The following is a 14,108-nucleotide window of genomic DNA, read 5'->3' as shown; positions in this document are numbered from 1 at the left end:
CTATGAAACAAAAAGTGGCTTAGGCTGTAAGGAAACAGAAAGTCCAGATGTAGTGATTCCAGAAAATAGTTGATTCATTAACTCTATGATATCAGCTGGAGGCTAGATTCTTTTCATATGTCAGCTTTGCCATTACTTAGTGTTGGCTTCAGCCTCAAGCTGATAGCAAGATGGCTGCCACAATTTCAGATGTAAAATCTACATATGACATGTCCAGAGGAAGAAAAAGGACTGTGTTTTCTGTACTTTTTCCCCTCAAAAGAACAAGAAGACCTTTCCCAGAAGCCCCTTTGCTAATTTATCCTCATGTCTCATTAGCCAGATTGAGTCACAGTTCTGAGCCAATCACTAGCAAAGTGCATGGGCTCGTCATTGTTAACCCAGACTAATCATCTGAGTCAATGTGAATTGAGGAATCAACCAGTGTTCACTACAATACTTTCTGTTGTGCTCACCAGGGGAAAGGGGTCTCTCTAAGACCACACTATGACAGATCTAGAGGCCAATCATTTTGTATTAAAATAACATATCAGAATGATCCAACAAGAATGTCTTCCAGATAAAGAGTAGAATAGATTCCAAACAAAAGATGGTAAGAAAGAAGCTGGAAGAACTTAGTGGTATGGTCATATTAGTTTTCTCAACAAGAGAGGAAGGTAATTAGAAATTCTAGGGAAGAATGTATACAAGAAATTCATGGTCCAAACAGGAAGCAAATTTGACTTGGTCTCCTTCAATTATCACAGGTTCATATCAGTGATCTTGTAAAGAAGGAAATGTAATTTGATCACACAACACAGAACTGCAATCACTGAGAGAAGGGAAACAAACATGTGAGTCCTAAAATTGACCCAGCTTGCTCCTTGAGGCAGTTCTCTGGCTCCTGTGCAAGGAGGAGAAACTCAAACAGAATCAGTCTAGCTAAGTTGAAGAGACAGAGATCAGAACTTGGAGAGACAGAAGTGGCTAGAATTTGTGGGACACCATCCTGGAAGAGAGATACTTGCACACACAGAAAGCTCTGGAGATATGCAGAAGTATCCTTGAGACTAGTCTTTGGCTGAATGCTGATCTGTACATGCTTGGGGTGAAACTCCAGGAAGCTGGGGAAGGAACCACTGGAAACCAAACAATTCCTGGAGCTCACACACAGCCAGGACAGGTTTTTGGGGTTTTTTTTCCTCCAACAGACAGGATGAAGAGATTTTGTAATATATGGGGCATCCTCAGAAGGGAACTCCCCAACACAGGGCCTAATTAAACCCAGAGAAATGGCTGCTCTGATGCCATAACAACATGAAAAATCAAGTCTCAAACTGATCAAACTTATCCACAATAACTTAACTGGATACCAAAACAAAGCCCAACACTCTTTAAACAAATACAACAAGATGCAACCTAAAACAAGGTAAATCTTACCATGTAGAGCATGCATAAAAAACCACCAGGCATGCAAATAAGCAAGGAAACTATGACACTTAGCTAAGAGAAAAATTGATCAATAGAAACAAACCCAGAAGTGACAGAGATGATGGAATTAACAAACAAAGACCTGAAAGTGGCTATTTTAAACCTCATAAATACATTAAAAATGGAAAGGAAAATATAAAAATAATGAGGAGACAAATGAAAGATATAAAAAGGTCCAAATGGAACTTTTAGAGATAAAAAACACAACGATCTGATGTGAAATTTGTACAGGATTAGATTAAGAGCAGATTAAACCCTGCAGTGAAAAAAAAAAAAAAAAAAAAAAGACCAGCAAATAGCAGACAAAAACTATCCAAAATGAAGCACACAGAGGGGAAAAAAAAAAGACTAAAAAGAATTAACAGAGGGGCGCCTGGGTGGCTCAGTCGTTAAGCATCTGCCTTCGGCTCAGGTCATGATCCCAGGGTCCTGGGATCGAGCCCCGCATTGGGCTCCCTGCTCAGCAGGAGGCCTGCTTCTCCCTCTCCCACTCCCCCTGCGTGTGTTCCCTCTCTCGCTGTGTCTCTCTCAAATAAATAAATAAAATATTAAAAAAAAAAAAAAAGAATTAACAGAGCCTCATGATCTTATGAGACACTTTTAAGTGATCTAAAATAGGGGTATTTTGAAAAATAAAATAAAATAGGTATAATTTGACTTGCAGTGAGGAAGAGGACAGAAACATATTAGAAGAAATAATGGCTAAAATTTTCCGAATTTGACAAAAGCTATAAATCTACAGATCCAAGAAGCTCAATGAATTCCAAGTAAATGAAACAGAAATCAACAAACATCAAAACATATTATTTTTTTTAAGATTTTATTTATTCATTTGAGAGAGAGACACACACAGAGAGCACAAGCAGAGGGAGAGGCAGAGCGAAAGGGGAGGGAGAAGCAGACTCCCCACTGAGCAGGGAGCCCGATATGGGGCTCGATCCCAGGACCTGGAGATCATGACCTGAGCCAAAGGCAGACACTTAACCATCTGAGCCACCCAGGCGCCCCCATCCAAACATACTATAATCAAATTGCTGGAAAACCAGTGATAAAAAGAAAAATTTAATAGCAGTCAGAGGAAAAAAAAAAAGACACATGTGTTGGAAGGAAAAAAGGCAAGAACTACAGTAGACCTCTTGTCAGACAATATGCAAACCAGAACATATACAAAGGCATCTTTTAAGAATTGGAAAAAAAAAATCTGTCAACTTAGAATCCTATATTTGACAAAAATACCTTCAAAAGAGAAAGTGAAATAAAAATTTTGTCAGACAAACAAAAGCTAAGAAAATTCGTCACTAGCAAACCAGCACCATAACCTCTGTTAAAGAAGTGTTTCAGGCAGAAAGAAAATGAAACCAGATGGAAATTTGGACTTACACATAAAAATAAAGAAGTTCTGGAAATGGTAAATATGTGAGTATAAATATAATAAATACTTTTTTATTTTCAAATCTTTTAAAATTGTTATAGACTACTCAAAAATACTTTAAAATTTCTATTATAATTTCTTCTTGTGTTACTTAGGAGTATGATATTCAACTTGAAATTATTTGGAGGATTTTCAGATATTTTTCTCTCACTCATTTCTAGTATAGTTCTTCGTGGTCAGAGGATATACTTTGGATGATTTCAATATTTCTATGTATGTTGAGACTTGTTTTACACCCCAGAACGTAGGCTATCTTAGTGAATGTTCCATGTGACCTTGGAAAGAATGCATATTTTGCTATTACTAGGTATAGTGTTCTATGAATGCCATTTGGTTCAGTTGATGGATAGTGTTGTACGAGTCTTCCACATCCTTATAGATTTTTCTGTGTACTTGTTCTATTAATCACTGAAAGAGAAGTGTTAAAATATCTAACTATACTTGTGGACTGGTCTATTCTAACTTTCAGTTTTATCAGATTTTGTTTTACCTGTTATGAAGTTCTGTTTTCATATACATACAATTTCAGATTGTTATGTGCTCTTGGTGAATGTGACTTGGTGAATTATCATATGCAATATCTCCATTATTCCCTGATAATATGTTTTCTTTGAAATCTACTTTGTCTGATATTAATATAACTATCCCAGTTTTCCTTTAATTCATGTTTTCATGGGATACGTTTTTTATTCTTTTACTTTAAATCTCTATGTGTCAGGGCGCCTGGGTGGCTCTGTCGTTAAGCATCTGCCTTCAGCTCAGGTCATGGTCCCAGGGTCCTGGGATCGAGCCCCGCATCGGGCTCCCTGCTCAGCGGGAAACCTGCCTCTCCCCCCTCCACTCCCCCTGCCTGTGCTCCTCTCTCACTGTGTCTCTGTCAAATAAATAAATAAAATCTTAAAAAAAAAAAATCTCTATGTGTCTTTATATTTGAAGTGGCCTGCTTATGGACAGCACATAATTAGGTCTTGTTTTTTATTATATTCAATCTGATAATCTCTGCCTTTTAATTGGAATGCTTAAACTATTTACATTTAATATAATGATTTGTTTGCTTGCATTTTATTCTATCATATTACTGCTTGTTTTCTATTTGACCCATTTTTTTCTTTGTTAATTTTCTCTCTTTCCTGCCTCCTTTTGGATTAATTGAATATATTTTAAGATTCCATTTTATTTTCACCATTGCTTATTAGTTCTTTTTTTAGAACATTTTATTTATCTGAGAGAAAGAGAGTAAGTGAGAGAGAGAGAGAGAGCACAAGCCAGGGGGGAGAGGCAGAGGGAGAAGCAGACTCCCTGCTAAGCAGGGAGCCTAATGCAGGGCTTGATCCCAGGACCCTGGGACTTGACCTGAGCAGAAGACAGAGTTTGCCCAACCCTATATCTCTTAGTTTTCAGTAGCTGCTCTATTAAATCTTTAATTGATCATAGTTTTCCTCCAAACAACATTATATCACTTAATGTACAAAGTATAAGAACCTTGAAACAGTATACTCTCCTTTCCCCACTCATGCCCTTTATATATTGTTGTCATAAATTTTACTTCTACGTAATAAATCCCATAATACATTGTCATTACTTTTGATTTAAATAGTCAATAATCCTTTAAAATATTTAAAAATGAGGGGTGCCTAGGTGGCTCATTTGATTGAAGTGTCCAACTCTTGATTTCCACTCAGGTCATGATCTCAGAGTCGTGAGACCGAGGCCCTTCACCTCCCCATTCCTGGCTCCGTGCTCTGTGCAGAGTCTGCTTGGGATTCTTTCCAGCTTCCTCTCCCTCCCCGTCTACCCCTCCCCCCCCTTGTGCATGCACACACTCTCTCTCTCTCTCAAATAAATACATAAAATATATAAAATCTTCAAAAATGAAGAAAAGTCTTTTATATATATGTACATGTTTATTATTTCCAAAGGACTTTACCTTATTTTTTCTTTCTTTCTTATTTTAAGACTTAGAATAAATTTGAAGTAGTTGAGGCATTGTGGTTTGGGGAAGGCTGGACATACAGATCAATGGAACAGAATAAAATCCAGAGATAGCCCACATATGTATGGACAACTGATTTGTAACAAAGGTGCCAAGGTAATTCAAGGGGGAGAGGATAATATTTTCAACAAACGACACTAAAAAATTTCTTTGATCTTTACCTCATACTATATGGAAAAATTAACACTGAATGGATCATAGACATAAATATGAGAGCTAAAACTTAAGGCTTCCAGAATAAAATATGGGAGGAAATATTTGTGGTTAGGCAAAGATTTCTTAGGTCACACAAACATAAATATTAAAAGAAAAAGTTCATAAATGGATTTGATCAAAATCAAAACCTTTGATCTTCAAAAGATATTATTATGAAAATGAAAAAGCAGGGCACAGAATGAAAGAAAACATTTGCAAAACATATCTGATATTTATATTTAGAATATAGAAAAAACTATTACAACTCAATAGTAAGACAAACAACCCAATTAAAAATGGGCAAAAGATGTTAAGAGACATTTCACCAAAGAAGATGTATGGATTGTCAATAAGTTCATAAAATTATGTACAATATCATTAATCATTAGGGAAATGCAAATTAAAATCACAATGGTGTGCCACATACCTATTAGAACAACTGAAATTTTAAAAACTGACCTTGCCAAGGGTTAGTGTGGAAGAACTAGAGGTCTCAAACACTGTCAGGAATGTAATGGCATAACCAACTTTGGAAAACAGTTTGGCAGTTTCTTAAAAGTTAATCATACACCTACCATATGATCCAGTCATTCCACACCTAGGTATTTACCCAAGAGAAATGAGAGCATATGTCTATACAAAGTCTTGTACAAGAATGTTCATGCAGCTTTATTTGTGACAGGCATTACCTGGAAACAACCCAAAAATCCATCAACAGGTGAATGGATAAAACCATTGTGATATATCCATATGATGAATACTACTCACAATAAAACAGAACTATTGACACACACAGCATGAATGAATCTGAAAGAAGCTGTCAAAAATAATACATATTATATGATTCCATTTATATAAAACTCTAGAAGATGCAAACTTATAGTGACAGAGAGCAGATCAGTGGTTGCCCGGGGGGTAGGTGGGGAGAGGTGGGAGGAGGGACTATAAAGGAGAACATGGAAACTTCTGGATGTGATGAACGGTGATGATTTCACAGGTGTATAAATATGTCAAAACTTATCAAACCATACCCTTTAAATATGTGCAGCTCATTGTCTATTAATTATACCTCAATGAAACTGTTTATGATACTTAACTGACTTTTTTCCTTTGTGCTATTAACTATGCCAGGCACTGGGGAATAGAATACTAAGTAATGCCCTCCTTGAGGAGCTCATAGTGGAGAGGGAACTTTGCTACTTTTTTTTTGATCAGCTTCGTCCTCCGCAGACTGGCTTCTTGCAAATGGCAGAACTCCTGGTAATTGAAACCCCAGTTCTCACATCTCATAGCTTCTGCCACTAAGCAGAGAGAGATTGGCTCTCCTAAATTTTAATCTAAAAAATTTCCTAGGGCTTCTGAATAGCCTGGCTGGAATCCTGCCACCTCCCTTGAATCAAACAGGGGTAAAAGGTCTTGCAAATATGGAATGATCCCATTAGACTCACGTGGATTAGAGCATTTCTCAGGAAAAAAGAGACAATACCAAGAAGACACTGCTCTTACAACTATAATTAATCATTAACATGGAAACAACAGAAATTAGTTTCCCAGCTATGGGAAGATCAGTGACCTGGAGAGCATCTTGAGCATTCTGGCACTAGCCACAGTATGGCAAGAGTCTATTTCTTTTAAAACCAGAACCTATCAACCCTCTTTAAAACACCATATGGGCCAATTGGACAGATTTTTTTTTTGTGCTGATAATTTTTTGAAGATTTTAATAATTTATTGGAGAAAGAGAGTGAGCAAGAGAGCACAAGTCGGAGTGGGGGAGGGGAGAGGCAGAGGGAGAAGCAGACTCTCCACTGAGCAGGGAGCCCAACGTGGGTCTCAATCCCAGGACCCTGAGGTCGTGACCTGAGCCGAAGGCAGACGCTTAACTGACTGAGCCACGCAGGCGCCCCTTGGACTGATAATTATTTTTCCATGGACCTTTAGGGACAAAGGTTATCACATCAGGCTTCCCTCATGGCTCTGTCAACCGCTGGAGGAAACACTTATCTGCCATGTCCTGTGCAGGAACAGGTCTCAAAGTGTGGTTTGCAAACCAAGAGTATCAGCATTACCTGGGAGCTTGTTAGAAATGCAAAGTCTCAGGCTCCATCCCGGACCTACTGAATCAGAATTTCTGGGGGTAAGTGCCATGAGAAAACAGCTCTTTTGAGTCTCATTTTACATATGACAACCCTGCTCACACCGAGTCTGGACATTTAGATAAGAAACCAAGTTTAGGATTTCCCACAAGTTCCTGCTTTGCTCTTCAGGGGTACCTTTTACAATAACCCTCAGAGTTGAGCCTGCAAAAAGTTAGTGACCTCCACCCCAACCACCTTATAAATAAAGGTATTTGCAACCCTGCTCTCTTACCTCCTGCACGCTCCTGACTTGGGACAGAGGACTGCCTTTGCCCATGCTCATTGCACACCTCCTCACTCCCATTTATGGGATCTGTAAGTAATAAATCTTGTAACTTTACTTTCTTTGTGTGAGTGTATTGAAATGGTGCTTTTGATCAAAATGACCCCTGGAGTTTTCACTTCCCCAAAGTGGGAGCCCGGATGCTCAGGGAACTACTTGCCAGCCCTATGCAGGTGGCCTGTCCCCCCTCATTCAGCAGGTCATAATCTGCAGATTCTTAATTTAACACACCAGTTACAGGTCCACAGGAATACAGCGGGGCCCAGAAATCTGTTTTTTTTTTTTTTTTTTAAGATTTTATGTATTTATCTGACAGAGAGAGAGAGAGACAGCGAGAGAGGGAACATAAGCAGGGGCAGAGGGAGAGGGAGAAGCAGGCTTCCCGCTGAGCAGGGAGCCCGATGTGGGACTCGATCCCAGGACCGTGGGATCATGACCTGAGCCGAAGACAGCCGCTTAACCGACTGAGCCATGCAGGCGCCCCCAGAAATCTGTTTTTTTTAACAGCCTTCTTTGTCATTCTGCTACACACCCAATTTTTTTTTAAAGATTGCATTTGAGCACCTGTTTTCAATATTAGCTGTACACTGGAATCACCTTGGAAGTCTTTAAAATATACTTATACCTGGGTCCCTCCTCCAGAGAGTCTGTTTTAATTGTTGTGGTCTAGGGCCTGGGATTTTTAAAAGTTCCCAGGTGACCTAATGTTCATCCAAGTTTGAGAAGCAGCGCATTAGAGTGCATTACTTGGCCATACATGCTGGGCCTCACCCCAGGCCAATCAAGTCCAAATCTCTGGGGCTGGGACCTGGATATTTGCACATATATATTGGTATTGCTGTTTCTTCAGGCTCCCCAGATGATTCTAATGTGTGGTCAGGATAGAGAACTACTTTATTATTTTAACACTCCTTACCTCCTGTTACTTGCTTTTTCCCATGGGCTCAGGAGTGAGTTTTCTGGTGGGTGAGCATGGGAGAAGGATTTCAGCAAGCTTGGGACCTGCCACTTAACAGAGAGCAGGTGCTGGTCTGTATCTCCATGGTGCCCTAAGTTTTCCAGCGGCAGTGGGAGAATTACGACTTTCTTGCACTGCCGGTGTCTCTGACTGGACAGTCTGCCAAATTTAGGGGCAAAGTGTTAGTAGGTGTATTTGGCTAGCAGATTAATCCATGTTCTCCAACATGACTTTGGAGATCAAAATATCCCCCTTATAAAGGTGATGATGGAGAACATGGATTAGTCTGCTAGCCAATTATGGTTGCTAACACTTTACCCCTGAATTTGGCAGATTTATCCAGTCAGATGGTTGATTCCTGGGTCTGTCTTTCAGTTGTTTCCAAATTTGAGCAGGGATTAAAAGAGGGTTATGTATTAGTCCCTAAAACCCCATCTCTAACTCCAGGGAGAACCTAACTTGGCTGTTGAGTTTCCCTGCCCTCTGTTGGTCATCAGGGTAGAGATAGTACCCAAAGTAATTCCTGAAGAAATGATGAGCACCCCAAACTCCTGACCAGGAGATGAGCAGATCTTATACTGACCTCAGCAGATCTTGCCCAAAGACCTTGCTTCATCAACAGAAAAGACTCATGCTGTCTGAAGAGGGTCATTTTAGGAGATTGAGATTGTCTTCCTCAAGCTAGTGACTCAGCCACCCTCAGCACATTCCCTTTGGAGTCCAAAGGACTTGGGTTCAAATTCTATTTGGCTTTATTACTCACCAGCTGGGGGCCTTGAGCAAGTTACTCTCCTTTTTGAGTCCCAGTTATCTTGTTTATGAAATAGAGTTTTGATAACCAAGTGAACTAATGGGATAATGAATGTGAAAATGCTTTGTAATCTGTGAAAAGCTGTGAAATACTAGATAGAGGTAGTTATAATGAGCTCATAATCTAGATGGGGAGATTGGATGTGGAGATATATTACATTAACCCATCATGCAAGACTAGATAACAGTTTTCCATGGTACAGATACATTGTAGGTGTCTAGAGGAGGAAAAATTGAGGGCTGGTCATCCAGCCTCGGGAATCACTAGACTCTGCTTGTGCCGAGGGAGGACTGGACCCACCACACTGATCTCTAGCCTCCCTGCTTCATTCACTTTCCCCTATGGACAACATACAAGGGACTTAGGGGAGGGCTCTTGCCGGTTTATGTTCTAATCCAAGGAAAGAATGGCCCTTCCCTTAATTCCCTGCAGCACAGTTGAGCCTGGAGGGCTAAACAAGATGTTATTAATAGAAGGAAATTGTGATAGAGAGTAGCACATGATTAGGCATATAGAGAGCACAGCTTCACTATTCACTCTGCTTCAATATATTGTCTCTATGGAGAGACTTACTTTACTTCCAACCAAGGAAGTTCTGGACTAGGCTTATGTTAAAGGAACCAACCTACAGCTTTACTCAACTCATAGGTGACCAAAATCTCAAATCTTTCACATGGTCCTTAAGGCATTGCTGATCTGACCCTAATGCCCCTCTTTCAACTTCAGCCTCCTTTTACACACCCTCCCCCTTGTTCTCTGAGTTCCAGGCACACTGGGCTTCTCTGTAGCCCTTGACAAGCTCCCTCCCACTTCAGACTCTTCACACTTGGAAGTTTCACCCCCTTGGAACAGATCTCTTCTGCCTATGCCTGCCCCATCTTTGCCTGGCTAACTCTTAAGCCTCCTTAAACTTCACTGTTCCTTCCTCCAAGAGCTTTTCTTGACTGCTCCTCCTACTCCAGATTTAGTTAGGTTTCCCTATAACATATTCTCGTATCATCTGATATATCTACTTTTAGCACAGATAAAAATTATAATTAAGGAACTGCATCATTACCATTCAGTGTCTATGTTTCCCACTCTAATATGAGGTGTTCACTATTGTAAATCCATATCCTTGCACAGAGTAGGCACTCAAATTCGTGGGATGAATGAATGGTGAATAGAGGTGGTTTCTAGAACAAGTAGGATTAGAGTTGGGCCTTGAGGCAAGCCTGGACTCCTTTGTCAGAGTGGAAGAGTAGAAGGAACACTGGACTGAGAGTCAGGAATCCCAGATTCTGGGTCCAGCTCTGTGATTCATCTATTTACTCAAGAGATAGTCACGAAGTACCCATTGCAACCCAGGCACTGTGTTAGGTCCTGGAGAGACAGTGGTCAACAAGTTGGTCATAGTTTTCTCTTCCTGGAGATCCAGAGAAGGAGCCAGATGTGATTAAATAACCACACAAATAAATGTAAGATCCCAACTGTGATAAATGGTATGAAGAAGAAGTATATGGAGCAATGAGTGTATATACTAAGGAGGTTTAATTGAGTTATGGAGCCCAGAGAAGGCTTTTCTGATAATAGGATAGTTTTGTTTTGCATTTTTTTCTATTGTGGTATAGTGTTGATGAATTTTGACAAATACATGCACCAGTGTAATCATCATCCAGATCAATATAGAGAAAATCTCGATTACCCTAGAAAGTTCCCACATGTCCCTTTCTAATCTCTGGAGAAACCACTGAAACTGATCTAATTTCTATCACTATACATCAGTTTTGCCTAATCTAGAATTTTGTATAAACAGAATCATACAGTATATACTTTTTTTTGGTCTCACTTCTTTTGCCAGTATGTGCTTCAGAGATTCATTCATGTTATTGCATGTATCAGTAGTTCATTCTTTTTTTTATTGTTGAACAGAATTCCACTGTATGACGATACCATAGTTTGCTTATCCATTCACCTGCTGATGAATATTTAGGTTGTTTCCTATTATGTGTATTATGAATAAAGCTGCTAGGAATATTCTTACGAAGAATATTGAAATATTGAAAATACGCAAATTGTTTTGCAGACACACGTTTTCATTTCTCTTGGACACTGGTAATACAAGAGTAGAATTATTGGTCATAGATTAGATATATATTTAACTTTATAGGAAACTGCCAAATAGTTCCCCGAAGTAGTTCTGCCATTTAAAAAAAAATTGAAGTATAGTTCTGCCATTTTTATATGCATACCAGCAGTGTATGGGAGTTCTCCTTGCTCTACATCCCTACCAATATTTAGTATTGTCAGGTGTTTTTAAAAAGATTTTATTTATTTATTTATTTGAGAGAGAGAGAGCGAGAGCATGCAAACCGGGGTGGGGGGGGGTCAGAGGGAGAGGGAGAGAATCTCAGGCAGACTCTGTGCTGAGCTCCATCCCAGGACCTCGAGATCACGACCTGAGCCAAAACTACGAGTCGGATGCTCAACTGACCGAGCCACCCAGGTGCCCCTATTGCCAGGTTTTTTAAAGATTAAATATGTGCGTGTAAAGTGGTATCTTATGTGGTTTTAAATTTCACATTAAGGAGGGATAATTTGAAGCCGATGTGTGAAGGATGAGACACAGATGAGGTGAAGAGGATGGTGATAAGCATTCTGGGTAAAGGTCACAGAATGCTCGATGGCCCCTAGGTGGGAAGGAGCAGAGCAATCACAAAGAACTGAAAAGGGAATGTGGGGGGGAGGTGAGGCTAGTGAGGTAAGTGGTGGGAAGCACTGAACCATTCATCTTCATGGGACCATGTGGGTCTGGGCAATGCACATACCAGCAGTGACCAGAGTGAACTAAACAAATGAACAAATAAAACAAAACCCAGTAATGTCCTGGGCTGCATAAAACCCCAGAAATTTCATATTTACCCCAGGAAGTAGGGAGGGAAGCTCATAATGAGCAAAATGGAATTTCTTGTCTCAGCAGAAAGGTGCTCAGAATAGGGGTGCCTGGGTGGCTCAGTAAGTTAAGTGACTCTTGATTTCAGCTTAGATCATGATCTCCAGTCCTGGAATAGAGCCCCACATCAGGCTCTGCACTCAGCATGAGGTCTGCTTGTCCTTCTTCCTCTATTCCTCTCCCACTCTCGTTCTCTGTCTCCCTCAAATAAATAAATAAAATCTTAAAAGGTGCTCAGAATGAATTAAATTTGATTTAGAGAAATGAAAGAAATGCACATTTCCTGAATGTGACCACTTGATTACAAATTCATGTGTACCACACAAGGAAGAGTAGGACTGCTGGGTGGTGGTGAGTACCCATTTGAGTTTTGAGACCAAGAATTTAAAATGAAGTCATTCAGCCTGTTGGTATGATTTTTCTCTGACAACATTCAGCTGCTCAGGTGCAGGCATGAAAGCTCATCTCAGACTGTAGTGCTTAGCTAGACTGTGGTTTTTCCAGGAAAGTATGTTGGAAGTTGAGGTGAGTAAGGAAATGATTATAATGGTGAATCATGGACTCCAAGCTAGACTAGGAGGGAAATGAAAAATGGACGAGGAATTGGTGGGATTAATGGATTAGAGGTCTCAAAGAGGTTGAAGACTTAGCAAATCGGGTCCTAGCACACAGAATTGAAAGGATGGGAGGTGGTAAATGGAGAGTGAGCTATTATATTTTCATATTTCGAAGATGGGGTCCTTTTGGGGTGATTAAAGTGTTGAGGATGTGAACTTGGAAGGGTAGCTAAGTGAAGAGGATTGTTGGAGGTGAGAAGATCAAAGGACTGAGAAGCCAGGGTATTGAACAGATCATCAGCATGGATGTTGAACTCACCCATGGTGTTCAAGCATGGTGCTAGTTGAAGGGGCAGGGAAAGATTACATGGGACGTCAGAAGATGACAGCAATCAAGGTGGTCAGGGTAGTAAAGCTGAATAGGAAAAACTTCAAATGAGCAGAGATCTTTGCAGGAGGTGCGTGGGGGAAACCATTAGGAAATTCAAAGTCAACTCTAATATCACTATTATATTTTACTGACATCCTTCCTATGGCCAATGAACCACATCAAACAAAACCTTTCAACTGGGAATGCTTTATTATAGGTCTTGCCACCAGGAGGCGCTGTCAATAGTGGAACGCGGACCTCCAAGCAATCCCCGGAGGCCAGGAAAGTGTGTCTCAGCCTGAGCACTGAGGACCCCTACGGCTCTTGTGAGATATTGCAAGGAGCTCCGCCATCCTTCCACACAGCTGCACTTACCTGTAGAGAGATTCTAAGCGTCTGTAAATCTTTTTTTTTTTTTTTTAAGATTTTATTTATTTGCGAGAGAGACAATGAGAGACAGAGAGCATGAGAGGGAGGAGGGTCAGAGGGAGAAGCAGACTCCCTGCCGAGCAGGGAGCCTGATGTGGGACTCGATCCCGGGACTCCAGGATCATGACCTGAGCCGAAGGCAGTCGCTTAACCAACTGAGCCACCCAGGCGCCCCGCGTCTGTAAATCTTAAGAAAAAAAAAAAAAGAACAAAACGCAAATTCCTAAATTCCTTTAACGAGGTTACTGAGCTATTGGAAGGTTTTAGTTATCATGTATTTTTCCAACAAAAGAGGTCTAAAAGTACAGCTACTATCATGTAGTGGTTTTTAAAAATTTTTTTAAATTTTTTAAAAGATTGTATTTATTTATTTGACAGAGAGAGACACAGCGAGAGAGGGAACACAAGCAGGGGGAGTGGGAGAGGGAGAAGCAGGCTTCCCGCTGAACAGGGAGCCCGATTCGGGGCTCGATCCCAGGACCCTGGGATCATGACCCGAGCCGAAGGCAGACGCTTAACAACTGAGCCACCCAGGCGCCC

Source organism: Mirounga leonina, unplaced genomic scaffold (assembly GCF_011800145.1).
Source record: "Mirounga leonina isolate KUSES-001 unplaced genomic scaffold, KU_Mleo_1.0 Mir_91, whole genome shotgun sequence".
Classification (NCBI taxonomy): Eukaryota; Metazoa; Chordata; class Mammalia; order Carnivora; family Phocidae; genus Mirounga; species Mirounga leonina.
The sequence above is the reverse complement of the archived record's forward strand: the minus strand, read 5'-3'. Positions refer to the sequence as shown.